The 18,904-nt window shown below is 43.8% G+C and overlaps 1 pseudogene across 2 annotated transcripts; it reads left to right on the forward strand.

Annotated features, from left to right (window-relative positions):
- Positions 1 to 800: 800 nt before the first annotated feature.
- On the forward strand, positions 801 to 11,342 carry LOC125532786 (glyoxylase I 4 pseudogene; annotated as a pseudogene). 2 transcript variants are annotated; one of them, XR_015599342.1, is made up of 3 exons: positions 801 to 968; positions 8,469 to 8,574; positions 10,773 to 11,342. The product of XR_015599342.1 is annotated as a glyoxylase I 4 pseudogene, transcript variant X1 (transcript). The 2 variants fall into 2 exon arrangements; XR_015599343.1 differs by having other exon boundaries at positions 807 to 925.
- The last annotated feature ends 7,562 nt before the right edge of the window (positions 11,343 to 18,904 follow it).

The following is an 18,904-nucleotide window of genomic DNA, read 5'->3' on the forward strand; positions in this document are numbered from 1 at the left end:
CAGCCGTGTTTGTTTCAGCTTCACTTGGATTTTAATCACATGTGGATTCGCTTCAGTGCCAAAGCTGATTCGCACCGAAGTACACTTTGAGATGCTTCAAAAAATTGCACTCAAAATAGCCCAAATCCAGATTCAGCTTTACTAGCAAAGCTGAATTCTCTGGTTCAGCTTCACTAGCAAAGCTGAATCATGTCCCATAATCCGAAACAAAACAAGGCCTACATATATCTTTGCTTACCAACTAGCCTGAATTTGTACAATATTCATCTTACACTTCTCTCAACGAGGTTACAATAATTAAATCAGCCTTCATAAGTATTAGGGAATCATCAACAAACAGTCAAACTCTGGAATTTTGGAGCCTCTAGGCGTAAGCACAAATAATATTTCCTTTTTTCAGCTTTCATTCTCTTTATGCGGAGAAAAGATTTAGGTGCCATTGTCTTTTGCATCTGTGGCAAATTCTGTTAATCTTTTTCAACTTTGATGGTAGCATATAAGGACATTTGTGGTGGTGTGTAAGTAGCGTGCAAGTATATTGTCTGTTTCCTTTTATTAGTTTAGACTTTTTTAAATACGCATGGTAGATTCCCTTAATGAAAGCTGCGAGGAACCTTCGCATAACCAAAAAGTGTTTTATTGTCGTCTGTGAGCCGAAGATTTGGGCCAGAATGGACGTCCTCGGAGGATGAGACGAACACGAACAGTCTAGATGAGGATGACGTGGAGCCACGTGTCAGCGGTGTCTGCTCCCGCGCAGCTATATAAAGGAGCACAACTCCAATTCACCCTCCGCATCTTTCATTCGTGCCTGAAGCAGCAACCATTGCCCATTGCTAACGAGAGTGGAGTGGTAGAGCAGTTCGAGTTTGCTTTTCTCTCTTGCTTGATGGATTGATTGGTGTGCCTCGATCCATCGTCAGAGGTGCATATACTTAGCGACAAATTCTCCGGCCACCGACGACACTGTAAGAAATTTAGGCCTCATAGGAATTCTAGAGGATAGGATTCTTATAAGATTTTTTCCTTTAGAGTCCTTTGGTTCATAGGAATGGATTCCTATTCCTACATAGGATTGGTTCCTATCCTTCACATTTCATAGGAAAATAAAAAAGAGCCTAGACTCAATGAAAAAATTCCTTTGATGTCAACCAAATGACATCTTGTTTCCTATTCCTACTCATAGGATTTGAGATACATGTCATCTCATTTCCTACAAGATTCCTATTCCTATGATAATCCTATCCTATGAACCAAAAGAAGCCTTAGGGTTTTAGTCTATTACTATTCCTCTGCGCTTATCCGTAGTGCCGCTCACAGATCGTATATCTGAGGCTAGGGGTAGGGACTTTCTTATATTGTTTTTCCAAAGAGTCCACCTCTTATATAGATATAAGATTCCTATTTTTTCCACTAGTTTCCGAGATAGAGTCCAGATCAAATTACCAACCACGATCATATTTGTCTATTAACGGATTCTACCCGTTATGTCTCTGAAGCACGCGCTTGTGAGCAACGCGCCATAATAGAGTGTAAATTCCTCTAATTATGTAGATCAACATTAGGGCTGTAATCTAACTATACGATCTAGCTCCTTCCAATCATCAGTGTACCCGGGTAGTCTTCCCAATATAACTACTATATTGTATTCTACTGATAATCGACCAGCTTCCTTAAGCATATAACTTAAGTACATTCCAGCAAGTAACAATTCCATGTTAAACATGTAAAGCAATTCCATGTATAAAAACATGTATAATTCCATAATGAGGTATTCCAAATATTAACAATTTCAAGTCATTTGAGTATAGTTGCAGGACACATAATTCCAACATCTCCCACTTGTCCAAAACGATCGTTCAAATATTCGTAACCCCATAGTCTTAACATGCTTACCAAATACCTCATGACTAATAGGCTTAGTCAAGGGTCAGCAATCAGGGTAACACTATGTTGAAAATCCAAAGAAATATATAGTGATACCTTCCCTCAGTATGTTTCCTTGCTGTGACTCTTAAGATCACTAGAGACCTTTAGTTTTCGCCTAATTATTCCAGCATAGCTGTCCTCGGCGCCTCGAGTATTATTTCCTCGAGTGTAATTCCGCCTTTATAGGCACCTCGATTATTTTGTTCCTCAAGTGAAATTTCGCATCAATTGTTTTCCATCACATATATCAACTAGTAAGTGGCATGTGCTTCGCACGTTGATGGCATGCACATTAACTATTCATATTGGCATTTCATCATATAGTATATACAAAATACGCTCCAACTAAAAAAATGCATGATACATATGTAGCAGCTAATTTTTATAGATCAACGTAGCAACTAAATTTTTGTTAGTCGATGTAGCAATTAATTAGAAGTACAATATTGTGCGTGCTGATGCCTGCTTTACTATGTCACGTTAGCCAACCGTGAGTCTTCATTAGGCCTATCAACGTCATATGACTGGGAAGAAAAAAATCCAATATGGCCCACTTGACTCGTCGGAGCACCCCATTAGCAAATTCACAATCTGCTTTCTGAGACTGCCCTGCAGGCTGCACAGTGCACACGACAATCTACTCTTCTCTGGAATTCTCAAAAAAGGATCTACTCGTCTCTAGAACTCTCCCTTCTCTTCCTTCTCTCCCTAGTCCCTGCTCCTCCCCGCCTCCTTTTATGTTTCTCAGACCCGCTGCAGAACTTCCTCATATCTTCTCTACAACATCCTCTGCTACTATTAGTGCCATCGTTCATGGTATCTCGTCGCTCAATGTACTGTGGCTTAATTACCGAGGTCCCAGGCGGTCGTTGCTACTGTAGTGCACAACTTCTCAGTCCACATCTGGGCCACCATGGTTTTGGCTGATGTTGTGGACCTGCGAGTTCTTCTGCAAAGAAATCACGTCAACATTGGGTTAGACGCTTTAACAAGGTGGGACAGTAAGCAGGGAGGCAACCAGCAAGGCCGTTGAGAAGAAGAGCAGGTACAGGTGCATCTTCCAACCGTTGGATCACGAAATCGACGGCTCATGTTGTAGGGATTTGCCACATCCTGGCCATTGGATATGGAGATCGGACGGCCTACATTTCTAGTTATTCTCACACTATATAGTGGTATAGATAATATGATTAATTCCACATTGAGTCAAATATATGATAACCATGTAGAATAAAATTTCCAAAACCACATAAATATCAAATCCAATCAGTAAATGAAACTCCATAAGCAACCATGTTTTGAAAGAAATTCCTGACTTCGGTCAGTGAACCTGCACCATATTAGTACTTCACAAAAAAGGATATGCGTACCTGGACTTATTTCTCATCTCGTAGATACAATAATAGCTTCCTCAGTGTGTTTAACTTTAATATAAATTTCAAAACAAGTGACAGGTTGTGATGCACTTTCCACAATCTTATATGATGTGTGAGATTCCCTTAGATGCTCGTTTTTCCTTCCACTGCTTGAATGAAGCATAAATTCCGAAAGCTAAGTTATGATAACATAATGAAGATACATACGAGTTCCAATATCATTTATTATTCCACTTTTCTCAGTAGTTCAAATATAATTCCTCACTGAGTATGATTCCCTTTATCAAAGGTATTTAACAGATTTGCAATTTTCCATAGAGAAACATTTCAAAATATTTTCTATGTATTTCCAATCGTAAAACATAGGATGTTTAAAATGTTCCTTTCATATGAAAGTTAAAAGATGACCAAGCTTTCACTTCCATCAATGTGACTATATCATTGCAAACAACAAAACAATATTAACATATACAATAATAATGCAAAATACTTTACACTTACATTTGTAGATGACCGTCTTGCTTCATTTAGAAAACCATATGACCTGCTATTCCATTGATGTGAAGCTTGTTATAAGACCATACGTTAATATACTCAATTAGCAAACCATGTCTTTAGTTCCTCTTTCCCAAAATTCCAGGAGAGAGAGTTTCCACAAGGCATATTTCCCTTTGTGTGAATAATTGAATAACAAGAGTGACATTATAATATTCCAGCGAGCCAAATATCCTTTAAAAAAATCACTTCCAGACAATAGGCTTGCAGTTATTTGGTATGATATTAAGTTCCCAAACTATGCTCTTCCTCATTTGAGTTTATTCCTTCCCTCAATTCTTCCACCCATAGTTAACATTGAAAAAAAACTTCAAGGGATTTAGCGATTCCTCTAAAATTTAGAGTGGCATGCCCCAACAACATACAACTATTATCCAAACATGATATTCCGAGCTAATTCCTCCCACTTATCCTAAGCATGTCATGTTTGGAGTGTCACTTGTAGTTTCTTTGGGGTCAACATTATATTCCAGTATGATTGTCAATAATTCCACCCTTGATCATACAAATAATTGTGTTCCTACTTTCCACCAGTTTTCCTTTTCCGGATAACAAAGGAAACACCCTTTGATCCACTAGAATAACCATGAAAAAAAATCCTGGTGTGCGCTTTGTAATAACTGAGAATTTCATGCCAAAATAGAAGATTTCCTTCCAGTCAACTGATTGTAGTAGATGGAGAATGATATCAACAAATGACAGTATGCAATGCTTCCAAAGAAACAAGGGAGTATACAAGACATTCAAAATCCTCCATTCAATTGTGGAGTGTATGGTATATTATAATGGTGAATAGTTCCATGCTCTCTACATACAAACAATATATTCCTGAAGTGTACTTCCCCCATCAATCAGTTGTTAAAACTATGATATTATTTAATCAACTGATTTTCCACTTCAGTATAACATGTGACCAACACAATAAAACCTTCTGACTTGTATAATAAATGATAAACATAACCATATAAAAGTGTAATCATCGAAGAGTGGGATGAAATAAATAACCTGACCTCTAGTGGGGATGTCCAAAGAAATATCATAAGTATAAAAAAACAAATGTGAAGCCCTTTCATCTCCTTCCACCTTAATAAACAAGGTGTATTAAAAAAATATGCTTCACATGTACCATAGTCCTCTCACTAGAGTTCAAAATTCCAGAATCAATAAGCCTCTTGATCCAGTTCCAAGATATGTGACGATGATGTAGATAATAAGATTCCAAGCATGTGTTCCCATTGTCGATATTCCTCCATATGGAGTTATCTTCGCAAAATATAAACATTATGGTTTGCAAACTTCCAATGGACATCAAGAAAGATAGATCATTGTGTGAAAATCCATACTGCACTAATTTAACTATTGAGCAATATTTCCATTCTTCCTTTTCCAAACAGTGTGTCATAATCAATAGATTTCAAGATATAACAATAAAGCAAATTCGTTCTTACTGAAGTTTCACAGAGTGTCCAATAGCAATAATACCTTTTCTCCACAAGGGAGTTTCATGGCAAAATTTCCAATTCCAAAGTGTATAAGATTTAGCAGCAATGACAAAGCATAGAAATATATATATATATATATATATATAATTTCCTTTGGAACTGTTACCATGTGAACAAAATTGCTATTGCATTCCAACAATATGAGACATAACCACAATCCAGCTACATGAAAAAATATCCCTGAATAAATAAATATAGTGCAAATATTATCATCAGGCATACCAACAATTGAAGAGAAATTTCCTTGTCCATGGACTGACTCCCAACTTCCTCCACAAACAAGTGATGCTGAGTAATAAGATCTTTTCTAGATGTGCATAATTTCCATGCTATCTTTTCACTGAAGTAATTGCCAGCCCATCCGGGCACTCATGATCTAAGGTCCTTGGATTTCTTTTTTGTACGGACTAGTATTCTTCTGAGGAGTAAATATCATCTCCTTGTCATGAATTGCATGCAATAGATCTGAGAAAAAAATTAATCAGTGATCAAATAAAATGATTAAAACCATGGATGTGTTTGGTGCGTGTAGTCCTTCCAGCAAGCTGGCCGTTGCTTGCAAAAGTTCGTTCCACTTTCGTGTTATTTGCCTTCCTGCATATACCAAAGTACTACACGCCTTCGTATTGAAGCAGTAGAAGCAAAAGTAGTTTCTCTTTTCCTTCAGCTATCCTTGCGAAGTGGCCGTTCAGAGAAGAAGCAGCATGCAGTGTCGGGTATGGCAAAAGTCAACCGGTCGTCGTTTGTCCGATGGGATGCAACGAAACCATCCAGGCGACACATAGTCACGTACAGGAAGCGGTAGGATGGCAAGCTTGTCCACGTCTTCGGTTGTCAACAGGCCGCCGAACACAGCGGAATTTCCTGGCTAGGACCTCAAGCCAGTGATGCAGTCGGGTCGCGTCGGGCGCATCTGAGCGACACTGACATGGAGCAGCGAACCCAACGACGCGAAGGTCTAGTGGCGACCTGGTGGCGAACTCGTCGATGCGGAGGTCACCGGCGGTAGTCCAGCTCGACTCGGCGCAGAACGACGCGGAGTCGACGGAGTGGACTTGGAGCGGCGGCTCCGAGAACCCAATCAAGAAAAAAATCTTACGATTCACAAAGAGAGTTAATTTCCTACACGGGGAGAATCTTGCATGGTGTGCCTCGTATATGGGTTGGGTGCATGATTGAGCCACGCACTAGCAGACGACGCGAACTTTGCTTTGACTATTCTGGATCATACGAAGCCTCCAACAACTTGGTGTAATCAGCATGGCGCGAGCGCAAGCTGGCTAGCAGCGCCCGATCGGCGTCAGCCCTAGAGTCGTGCGATGAGGAGGATCCCGAGCGATCTGGAGGAGCAGAGTTTGATCCGGTGGCAGAGTTCGGTCCTGGTGGATCGGCTAGGATCACGGCGGCGGCGTGACCTAAACCTTGCTCAACATACCAATGTAAGAAATTTAGGGTTTTAGTCTACTCTTTATTTCTCTGCGCTTATCCGTGGTGCCGCTCACAAATCGCATATCTGAGGCTAGGGGTAGGGACCTTCTTATATTGTTTTTCCAAAGAGTCCACCTCTTATACAGATATAAGATTCCTAATTTTTTTTCCACTAGTTTCCGGGATAGAGTTCAGATCAAATTACCAACCACGATCATATTTGTCTGTTAACGGATTCTACCCGTTATGTCCCTGGAGCACGCGCTTGTGAGCAACGCACCATAATAGAGTGTAAATTCATCCAATTATGTAGATCAACATTAGGGCTGTAATCTAACTATACGATCTAGCTTCTTCCAATCATCAATGTATCCGGATAGTCTTTCCAATATAACTACTATATTGTACTCCACTGATAATCGACCAGCTTCCTTAAGCATATAACTTAAGTACATTCCAGCAAGTAACAATTCCATGATAAACATGTAAAGCAATTCCATGTATAAAAACATGTATAATTCCATAATGAGGTATTCCAAATATTAACAATTTCAAGTCATTTGAGTATAGTTGCAGGACACATAATTCCAACATCTCCCACTTGTCCAAAACGATCGTTCAAATATTCGTAACCCCATAGTCTTAACATGCTTACCAAATACCTCATGACTAATAGGCTTAGTCAAGGGTCAGCAACCAGGTAACACTATGTTGAAAATCCAAAGAAATATATAATGATACCTTCCCTCGGTATGTTTCCTTGCTGTGACTCTTAAGATCACTAGAGACATTTAGTTTTCGCCTAATTATTCCAGCATAGATCTCCTCGGCGCCTCGAGTATTATTTCCTCGAGTGTAACTCCGCCTTTATAGGCACCTCGATTATTTTGTTCCTCAAGTGAAATTCCGCATCAATTGTTTTCCATCACATATATCAATAATATGATTAATTCCACATTGAGTCAAATATATGATAACCATGTAGAATAAAATTTCCAAAACCACATAAATATCAAATCCAATCAGTAAATGAAACTCCATAAGCAACCATGTTTTGAAAGAAATTCCTGACTTCGGTCAGTGAACCTGCACCATATTAGTACTTCACAAAAAAAAGGATATGCGTACCTGGACTTATTTCTCATCTCGTAGATACAATAATAGCTTCCTCAGTGTGTTTAACTTTAATATAAATTTCAAAACAAGTGACAGGTTGTGATGCACTTTCCACAATCTTATATGATGTGTGAGATTCCCTTAGATGCTCGTCTTTTCTTCCACTGCTTGAATGAAGCATAAATTCCGAAAGCTAAGTTATGATAACATAATGAAGATACATACGAGTTCTAATATCATTTATTATTTCACTTTTCTCATTAGTTCAAATATAATTCCTCACTGAGTATGATTCCCTTTATCAAAGGTATTTAACAAATTTGCAATTTTTCATAGAGAAACATTTCAAAATATTTTCTATGTATTTCCAATCATAAAACATAGGATGTTTAAAATGTTTCTTTCATATGAAAGTTAAAAGATAACCAAGCTTTCACTTTCATCAATGTGACGGCGCATGGTAATCAAACCGGATCCTCAGCTCAATACGTAGGAGCATCGGTGTTAATTGCACTGCTCTGAATCTCTGACGGTGGTTTTCTTGATGTTGTTGTGAGTGAAGGTTGTTCAACTACAGGATCGGCATCCACCTGCTGCAGTCAGAGCATCCCGAGAGCTTACCGGCGAAGAAGGAGATCAACCCCAAGGATAACCACATCTCCTTCCAGGTACGTTGTGCGTAGTTAATTTCGATTTGGTTGCGAACACTGCTGCTATGGCTGAGATGGCTAGGATACATCGTCCAGGACTGAAAGATGATAACGGTTGCCTTCCTTCTTTTTCTTGAACATAAGGCTCACATACACTCTCTCTACAAACGCGCACACACCAGCATCCCTACCCTTATAAGTAGACACGGGACCGGTACAACATTTTAAGGTTGACGAAGTCATCACAGGTGTCTCGTGATCGACGGGGCCGTCTTCTCCCATTGAACAAATTTGTAACGGTCCTCTTTGTATTGAGAGGAAGGAATTAACTTGCTTGGTGCGTAGGCGAGATAGGTTAGGTTCTCCGTCGTCGTTAGCTGCTCCTTTTCTATGCCCGTCACGTTTTATCCAACCCTTGTTGGCACATGCGAGGGTTGCTTTCAGCACACGTGATACAACGTTATGCGGAAGGAACTTGCTCGTCGCGACCCTTAGCCAGACCTCAAAATTAAAACAAGCCAATGATTAGACGAGATACAGTATGTCTTGTAACGAAGGGCGCCAGACCCTGGGGCAGAGGCAGACAACAAACATGGCAGGATGCATGTGTTACACTTACACAGCCGGCAAATTGTGTTCACGTGCACGTCAAAGTGGGTGTGACTGTGCGTCCAGTACTTGCACGTGACATGTTCATACAGTGCGGTTTTATTATCCCACGGTACATACATGCACTTACCGGGTCGCTGTCCACGGTGACAAAGCTAGATAGGCATGAAGAAATGGGCGTAGAAAGTGGGCATTCAATCGTTCGGTGGTACCCATGCTGCGTATAGGAACCGTGAACTGGTTGGCCACGTTGCAACACAAAGTTCCTCGGATCCGTGTTCCGTGGAAAGGCTGTGTATGCCTACCCAGGAAAGGCTGCCCAACATTTCTCGAACGATAGGTGCAATTTGAGTTAGGCAAAATTATTCTCTCTCTATTTTTGAGGTTGGGCAAAATTATTTTTTTGTTGCGAAAGTGATACAGATCTATTATCAAAGTTCAGTGAAAATGATTAAAACGTAAATGATTAAAGTTCAGTGAAAGTACAAAGTTTGGTGTTCCAAGATGTTGCAGCATGCGTATGTGGTCTAGATTCAGAACCACCAAAAAACCTATAGCCTCAAGAGGGTTGCTTGTGGAACTCTCTAGAACGCACGTATGCATTGCATGTCCCCCGTGGCCAAAAGCAGTTCGGTCATCTCCATCACCAACAGAGCAGGGGGTTGCTTTTCCCACAAACAAAGCCACATGGATGATACTCCACAGCTTGGTCCCATCAGCAAGACAGCTCTCCCTCCCTCCCTCTCTCTCAGGGTATTAGGGTGTGACGAAAGGGACGTCGGCGTCTTGTCGCCGGCGACGGCCCGCATGTTGTTCGGCGGTAACAGTGCCGTTATGTGCCATCGATCGGTTCTTTGGATCAATCATGGCATGGGTGACAGCTCATTTTACTACATCGGTGGCCGACAAGGACGGGTCGGGCTGGTGTGCGCGGCGCATAGATCTTTAATTTCACGCGTTGGTTTCTTGTTCCGTCGTGTTGCACTGGTTCTCTGGCATGCACGATGGATACCAGGTCTAGTCACCGCTCACCACATAGAAACGAGTTGCATGCTGAGTCACGATGTCTCGCTAGCTCAAGAATGTGGAAGTCCACTTCTGAGATCAATTGAGGCGTCTCCTTAGTCGCCGGGCGGCTGGACCTGGGGGAAACAGCGGCGGGGAACCAGCTTGCTCCCCGGCGATAAAACGACGGCGGCGGGCGACTGGGGGCAGGGGCGGCGTTACTGGCGGATGTGGAGGCGGCGGTAGCTGAAAGAGTCGCCGGCAAAATGGACGGCGCCGTCGCGGGAGGAGACAGAAGCGAGGGTTGCTTGTTGGCTGGGGAGAGGGAAGGCCAATGTGCCACCGATGAGCGGGCCCAGGACAGGAGTAGGCGAGCAAGCGCGTGTCCGTCGCGTGTCCGTGCCGACGCAAATCAGGCTTAAAAATGGACTGGGAATGAGTCGTCCGCGGACGAAAAACAGACGCGCGTCTATTTAGGCCGCCTTTTCTGTTCGCGTCGACCTAAACAGACGGTCGCGAACGAAACGGGTCGTTCCGTTAAAGTTGCTCTAACAAAAACATTCTGGGACTAATGGCCGAGCAAAATGCGTGTTTGTTTGCAGTGCGAGAGCATGGTGGCGGTGGAGCGGCGGCTCAAGGAGCTGGGCATCCCGTACATCCAGCGGTGCGTGGAGGAGGGCGGCATCTACGTGGACCAGATCTTCTTCCACGGCCCCGACGGTTTCATGATCGAGATCTGCAACTGCGACAACCTCCCGATCGTCCCGCTCGCCGACCAGACCTTCGCAATGGCCGCCTGCAAGAGGGCCGCCTCCGTCAAGCAACAGCAGGTGCCCATGCCAGTCGCACAAGTAGCGCAAGCAACCCCTGCTCCGACGGCGGCCGCGGCTTCGCAGTGCATTCCGGCGCCGAACCCGGCCTTGCAGCGCGTCGGCGGCGAGGAGGCGGCGCATATCTCGTGCGCGTGAGAGGTGGGAGGCCGGGGTAGCCAGGCCGCCCAACTGGCGGCGCGCTCCGTGGAGTCGTGGTTTTTGTATATTGTGATATAACAGTGTGCGTATGAATAAAGTGCGGGGAGCAGAGTGTAGTTCCAGCTTCAAATCGGCGTCTCTCACCCTGTGCGTTCGGTTTATTCAGTTTACATGGTCCGATTTATATGGTTTTTCAGTTTATATGATATTAATATTTCGGTAAATATGGTATGAAATTAAAATACGATTCGGTTTTGGTATATACCAAATTATTTCGGTATGGTTTCGGTATATACCATAAAAACCAAAGTTAACGCGAATTTGGAAATGACGTAATAATAATTAGCAAATTTATGACTCAAAACACATACTATTCTACACAAATAGTATATGACTATATATATAAGTATATATGCATGCATTGATTCATCTGTTGATGGTTATGGACGTGCTTAGCATTTTAAAAATAGAAAAATGACTATGTTACAAGAAAAAATTACGTGCTTAGTAGTGCATTTGACTCATGTACAAGAAAAATGACAACTTGTATGGTTGTTCATCTCAAGAAATATAAATTTATTTTTTACTTCGGTTTATTCGGTTAACCGTTCGGTTTTTCGGTATATACCATAAAAACCAAGTTTAAATTGGTATGAAAAGTTCATACCATACCAAAACTAGAAACCATAAAAACCATAAAATTGGTTCGGTTCGGTTTATTTTCGGTATGGTTTTTCGGTTCGGTTTTTAAATGCACAGAGTGATGCGTCTCGGAGCGGATGAGCCCTCTGTTTGCTATGTTTTTGCTCGTCATCCTTCGAACTACTAGTAGTACTCCCTTCATCCTAAATTTTTTATATATTTTTCTTCGAGCAAAACCTAAAATTCTTTTCTTTAGAATCACCTTTTTTTTAGCGAAAAACACTCGAGCCTTTTTTTTGCGATGAAAAGTAGGGTATTTGTTCCAGATTCACAGGATTACAATCGGCAGCGACTAGTTCAGCAATACAAGGGGCCGGTTGGTTAAGCCAACACGCAGTGCTATTCGCGCTACGCCCAAAATTCGCTAAACAATCTGCAACCCTGTTTTGTTCACGAGAGATTTTTACAGGAGTAACTACCCTATCTCTCAAAAGAACTTTTATCTCCACAATCAAATGGCCATATTTATTCATCAAATGGGAACATTCACATAGCCCGGGGGCTCCAAAAGGCATACATGACAGCCTTGCAGAAAATGTAAAGAGTTCTTAGCAATGTTATGAGCATCGACATTGTCTACTCTCCTCCGAAATTTAAACTTAAAATCTCCTAGTACAACACTCAAACTCGCAACCTCCCTAGTGATCATGGAATTCCCGCCTCTGCTCCCTTTCTCCATAGCACGTACAACATCCATGCAATCTCATGCTACATGTGCACACTGTGTGAAACAATATGGAAAGCGTTAAACCCTTTGTCTCGGGCCGCATTGTATATATTGGGCAAAAGCCTTGGCGTACAAGTTGCAGGAAAGATCGATCAAAGATCCTTACAAAGAGAAAAACGAGAGGGATGCGAGAGAAGAACAAATAGAGAAAGGTTACAAGTTTAAACAGGCTCCTAACCCTATAAGGTTTATTCTAACACTCCCCCTTAATCTAAACCTCAAAAAACTTTGCCAAGGTTGAGATTGTACTTAAACTCATCCAACCTTCTCATGGCAAGAAGTTTCGTAAATTCATCCGCAAGTTGATCTCCTGTAGGAATAAACTGAATCTCAAGTGACTTCCAAGCTACTCTTTCTCTGACAAAATGAAAATCAACCTCAATGTCTTTTGTCCGTAAATGGAAAACAGGATTGACTGAGAGATAGGTTGCACCAATATTGTCACACCATAGTCTTGCAGCCTGTGGAGCCTTAATTCCAAGCTCATAGAGCAACGTCTGTATCCATATTACTTCAGCTGTAGCATTTGCCAAGGCTTTGTACTGATAACCCACAAGTATAGGGGATCGCAATAGTTTTCGAGGGTAGAATATTCAACCCAAATTTATAGATTCGACACAAGGGGAGCCAAAGAATATTTGCATGTATTAGTAGCTGAGTTGTCAATTCAACCACACCTGGAGATTAATTATCTGCAGCAACGTGATCAGTAGCAAAGTAATATGATAGTTTTGATAGTAGTGACAACAACAATGTTAATGGTAATAGTGATAGCAATAGTTTTGTAGCAAGTGCAGCAATAACCATAGCAATAGTAACTTAGCAAGAACACTATAAGATAAATTCGTAGGCATTGGATCGGTAATTTGTTGGATGATATTCATCATGTGACAGTCATAACCTAGGGCGATATGGCACTAGCTCCAGTTCATAAATATAATATAGGCATGTATTTCGTAAATAGTCATACGTGCTTATGGAAAAAACTTGCATGACATCTTTTGTCCTACCCTCCCGTGGCAGCGGGGTCCAAATGGAAACTAAGGGATATTAAGGCCCCCTTTTAATAGAGAACCAGAACAAAGCATTAACACATGGTGAATACATGAACTCCTCAAACTACGGTCATCACCAGGAGTGGTCCCGACTATTGTTACTCCGGGGTTGCGGATCATAACACGTAGTAGGTGACTATAACTTGCAAGATCGGATTTAGAACATGGATATAATGGTGATAACATAAATGGTTGAGATCTGAAATCATGGCACCCGGGCCCAAAGTGACAAGCATTAAGCATGGCAAAGTCATAGCAACATCAATCTCAGAACATGGTGGATACTAGGGATCAAGCCCTAACAATACTAACTAGATTACATGATGAATCTCATCCAACTCCTCACCGACCAGCGAGCCTATGAAGGAATTACTCACTCCCTGTGGGGAGCTTCATGGAATTGGCGATGGACAAGGGTTGGTGATAACGAAGAACGAAGATCCCCCTCTCTGGAGCCCCAAACGGACTCCAGATCTGGCCTCCCGATGAAGAACAGGAGGTGACGGCGGCTTCGTCTCGTGGATCGTGATAATTCTTTCTCCCCGATTCTGGAAAAATAGGATTTTATAGCGTAGATTTTGTGACGCCTGGATAATTAAGCTACAGTGATCCCACGCTAATGGTGCAACGTCACCACGGTTACTGCTGCTAATCTATCGTTAGATCAAAACCGGTCCAAAATTCAAATTCAAAGTTTGGTAAATAATATAAGTTTTCAGACATTAAAATAAAAATGTTCAGTTTGTACTAAATATTGCATAGATAAATATGGTGTAGTAAACACATTTTTATAAAAGGCCTAAATAATTTAAAATGATTTAAAACAGAAAAGTAGATAAGAAAAAGAAAAAGGAAACAAAAGAAAGAAATGTAGAAAGCAGAAAAGTGGGGAAACCCTCTGGGCCAACTGGGCCTTGGCCCAGCTACGCTACCAGGCTGAACTCACCCCTGCTCCCCTGTTCCTTGTCGCCGTGGCTGTGGCCGATGCCCGCCACGGCACCGGTCGACGCCGTGGCGGCCATCCGCCGGCGCTCGCGGCCTACTTATCCACGGCCACCCCCAAACCCTAACCTTTTCCCCTGATCCCCCTTCTCTCCTCGAGCCCGACGCCCGCCCGCACCCCGGGCGCCCGACGCCGACGCCGTTCGTCCTCGCCGGAGTCGCCTCACCGCCACCGTCGCCCGTTTCCGCCGCCGTCCCCATCTTCCCCCTCAACAGACTCCTTCGCGCCTCGCTTTCCCCCGTTCGAATACAACGCTGAGCTCGAGCCGGGAAGGACTTCACTGAGCAGATCGAGCGCGTCTTCATCCTTCGGTCGCCGACGTTCTTCCTCAAATCCGGCCACCCTGCGCTACTAACCTTTCGCCGGGCCGTCGTGTGCCTTCCAAGTGAGCTGCCGGTCTTCCCCCTATTTTCCTTACGCATGCATCGCCGTAGCCACGCCTGTTCGCCTCAGTCGCCCTGAACCGGAGCTCTGCTCCCGCTCATGCTCACCCGCACCACGCCGCGCCCTCTGCCTCCAGTGCACGCACGCTAGCCTGTTGTCGCTCCCGCCCGCGTGCATTGCCCCTGCTGCCCTGCTGCTCGCCGCGGTCGTCGCCCTCACCCTCCCGCAGCCGCATTGGAGCTCTGCTCCCCCCGCGCCCACTCGCCGCCCATGCCCCCTGCATCGCCACGTCCGCAGCCCCGCAGGGCGCCGCCGCCGCTCGCCGCCGCCTGCAGCCTCGCCTTGCCTCGCGGCCCCGCCACCACCGTCGTCTCGCGCTCGACCGCCGCCAACCCCGCAGCCCGCGCCCCGTTCCGCCGCGACCACTGTCGCCCCTGCCGCCCGTTAACTCGCCCCGGCCCGTGCCCTTGTGCCACTGGCATATGGGACCCACCGGTCCCCTTTTCTAAAAAAATAATGTAAAAATAATAATTATAAAAATATAATTAATTAGTTAATTAATTAACTTAATTAAAATGGTTTATTAAGCTAATTACTTAGTTAGCATAACTAATCCCTAATTAGTTACATGTGAGTATGACAAGGGGCCCCACACCCTGTTGACCAGTCAAATGTTGATTGGTCAACTGGGATCCCTTGGCCCACCTGTCAGCCACTGGATGCACTTTTGTGTACCCTGTGCTGGGTGCCCATAGCGTTTTAATCATTATTTTCAAATAAATATTAATTACAGAATATTGTTTAAAATCTTTGAAAAATCGTAGAAATTAATCCGTAACTTGGATGAAAAAAATTTCAACATGAAAGTTGCTCAGAACGACGAGACGAATCCAGATACGCAGCCCGTTCGTCCGCCACGCATCCCTAGCATAGCGAACACGCAACTTTCCCCCTCCGGTTCATCTGTCCGAAAACGCGAAACACCGGGAATACTTTCCCGGATGTTTCCCCCCTTCCCCGGTATCATCTCTTGCCGCGTTAGGGCACCCCTAGCACCGATACTTGTCATGTCATGCATCGCCATGCATTTGTTTGCATTATATTTATTGTTTCTTCCCCCTCTTCTCTCGCTAGACACCGAGACTGACGCCGCTGCTACCCACTACGACTACGGAGTTGACGACCCCTCTCTCTTGCTAGAGCAACCAGGCAAGCCCCCCTGATCACCAGATATCGCCTACTCTCCTCTATACTGCTTGCATTAGAGTAGTGTAGCATGTTACTGCTTTCCGTTAAACCTATCCTGATGCATAGCCTGTCCTTGCTACTACTGCTGTTACCTTTACCTGCAATCCTAATGCTCAGTATAGGATGCTAGTTTATCATCAGTGGCCATACATTATTGTCCGTCTGCCATGCTATACTACCGGGCCGTGATCACTCGGGAGTTGATCACGGGTATATACATATACATAATATATGATGCTTGTGGTGACTAAAGACGGGTCGGCTTGTAGGAGTACCCGCGAGTGATTCACGGATTGGGTCCGAAAGGACGTTTGTCCCGACGGCCCTCTGAGTGGATCTTTGTGGCGAAGCGACAGGGCAGGTTGAGACCACCTAGGAGAGAGGTGGGCCTGGCCCTGGTCGGCGTTCGCGGTTATTTCAAAATAACACGTTTAACGAGATCTTGGTATTTGATCTGAGTCTGGCTACTGGCCTATACGCACTAACCATCTACACGAGGACAGTTATGGGCACTCGACATCGTGGTATCAGCCGAAGCCTTCGTGACGTCAGCGACGGAGCAGCGCGTGCCGGGTTGGACTGGAACGCCTACTCTTGTATAAGGGAGGCTAGGTCTGCTCACCGACCGCGTACGCAACGTGCAGGTGTGCAATGGGCGATGGGCCCAGACCCCTGCGCCATAGGATTTAGACCGGCGTGCTGACCTCTCTGTTGTGCCTAGGTAGGGCTGCGACGTGTTGATCTTCCGAGGCCGGGCATGACCCAGGAAAGTGTGTCCGGCCAAATAGGATGGAGCGTGTTGGGTTATGTGGTGCACCCCTGCAGGGAAGTTAATCTATTCGAATAGCCGTGATCTTCGGTAACAGGATGACTTGGAGTTGTACCTTGACCTTATGACAACTAGAACCGGATACTTAATAAAATGCACCCTTCCAAGTGCCAGATACAACTGGTCATCACTCTCTCACATGGCGACGAGGGGAGGATCATCGGTTAGGTTTATGCTATACGATGCTACTTGGTGAACTTACCATCTACTCTCTTCTACATTCTGCAAGATGGAGGTGGCCAGAAGCGTAGTCTTCGATAGGACTAGCTATCCCCCTCTTATTCCGGCATTCTGCAGTTCAGTCCACATATGATAGCCTTTTCCATTCGATACCAATGCATACATATGTAGTGTAGCTCCTTGCTTGCGAGTACTTTGGATGAGTACTCACGGTTGCTTTTCTCCCCCTTTTCCCCTTCCTATATCCGATTGCTGCAACCAGACGTTGGAGTCCAGGAGCCAGACGCCATCGTTGATGACGACTACTACTACTCGGGAGGTGCCTACTACTACATGCAGCCCGCTGACGACGACCAGGAGTAGTTTAGGTGGATCCCAGGCAGGAGGCCTGCGCCTCTTTCGATCTGTATCCCAGTTTGTGCTAGCCTTCTTAAGGCAGACTTGTTTAACTTATGTCTGTACTCAGATATTGTTGCTTCCGCTGACTTGTATATGATCGAGCTCTTGTATTCGAGCCCTCAAGGCCCCTGGCTTGTAATATGATGCTTGTATGACTTATTTTATTTATAGAGTTGTGTTGTGATATCTTCCCATGAGTGCCTGATCTTGATCATACACGTTTGCGTGTATGATTAGTGTACGATTAAATCGGGGGCGTCACAAGTTGATATCAGAGCCGACTGCCTGTAGGAATCCCCCTTCCACACTCCTTGGCCAAAGTCGAGTCTAGACATTACAAAAACTTTTACTAACATGGCTGTGTGTCTTACGTGCCCACGTCGCCATTTGGGTGGTATTAGGATCTTTTACTCCTCGACCTTTACTCCGGGACTCTGAACTCTTTTGTACTCGGGTTAAACGAATTTTACTAACTCTAACATTAGGATCTCGTGATCACTTCCATCTGGAGAGCCCCTTATTACTGATGGTCGCCTGCTGCATCAGAAGATCCCGAAGATAATCTCCATGTTTTCTCGAGACTTTTCCCCGTTGCTTTTTAAATTCCCTACCACCGAAATATCCCTATGGATAAATACTTACACCTGTCGTTCTTACTTTTATTCACAATTGATCCTGTTATTACAAGATACCTCGGGAATACTTGTGCCTACTACCTTGCAGTTCTATGCCCCCTGAATACCCCTACAAATAGTTTCTCGCACTTATCGAGTATCTGCTCATCCCCAATTGATTCTAGTAATTCACAAAGGTCTTCAAAATACTATTCGATCTTTCGAAAATCATCAACAACTTATTTCTCTTGAAATTCTTGCTTGCTTGCATTTTGGTTAATCCCATAAGTGGTGTAATCTTATTGGCATCCTTTGCCACTATCCTTTTGAGTTCATTGATTCAATAAGATGTGAATGCTCGCATTCCTCAGTCGAATCCTAGAATTCATCCTTCCGACTCAGTGTCAATTTGAACATGAGCTGGTTATCGACCAATCAAATTGCCGTCGATTGTACCCCCAAGTCTATTCAACTTATCCATTCTTAATCAGACCGTTGGCTTCTGATCCCTTGATTTGGAAATGATAATTCATGTGCATTTGAGTTTTGAATTATTCAGTTGTTTCTATAATCCAATGTCCTTGCATTGTTTTCTTCCTCTGTTGTGTCCCGATGCTCACAT

The sequence above is a fragment of the Triticum urartu genome, chromosome 1A, assembly GCF_056163025.1.
Source record: "Triticum urartu cultivar PI428250 chromosome 1A, HENAU_Tu73, whole genome shotgun sequence".
Classification (NCBI taxonomy): domain Eukaryota; kingdom Viridiplantae; phylum Streptophyta; class Magnoliopsida; order Poales; family Poaceae; genus Triticum; species Triticum urartu.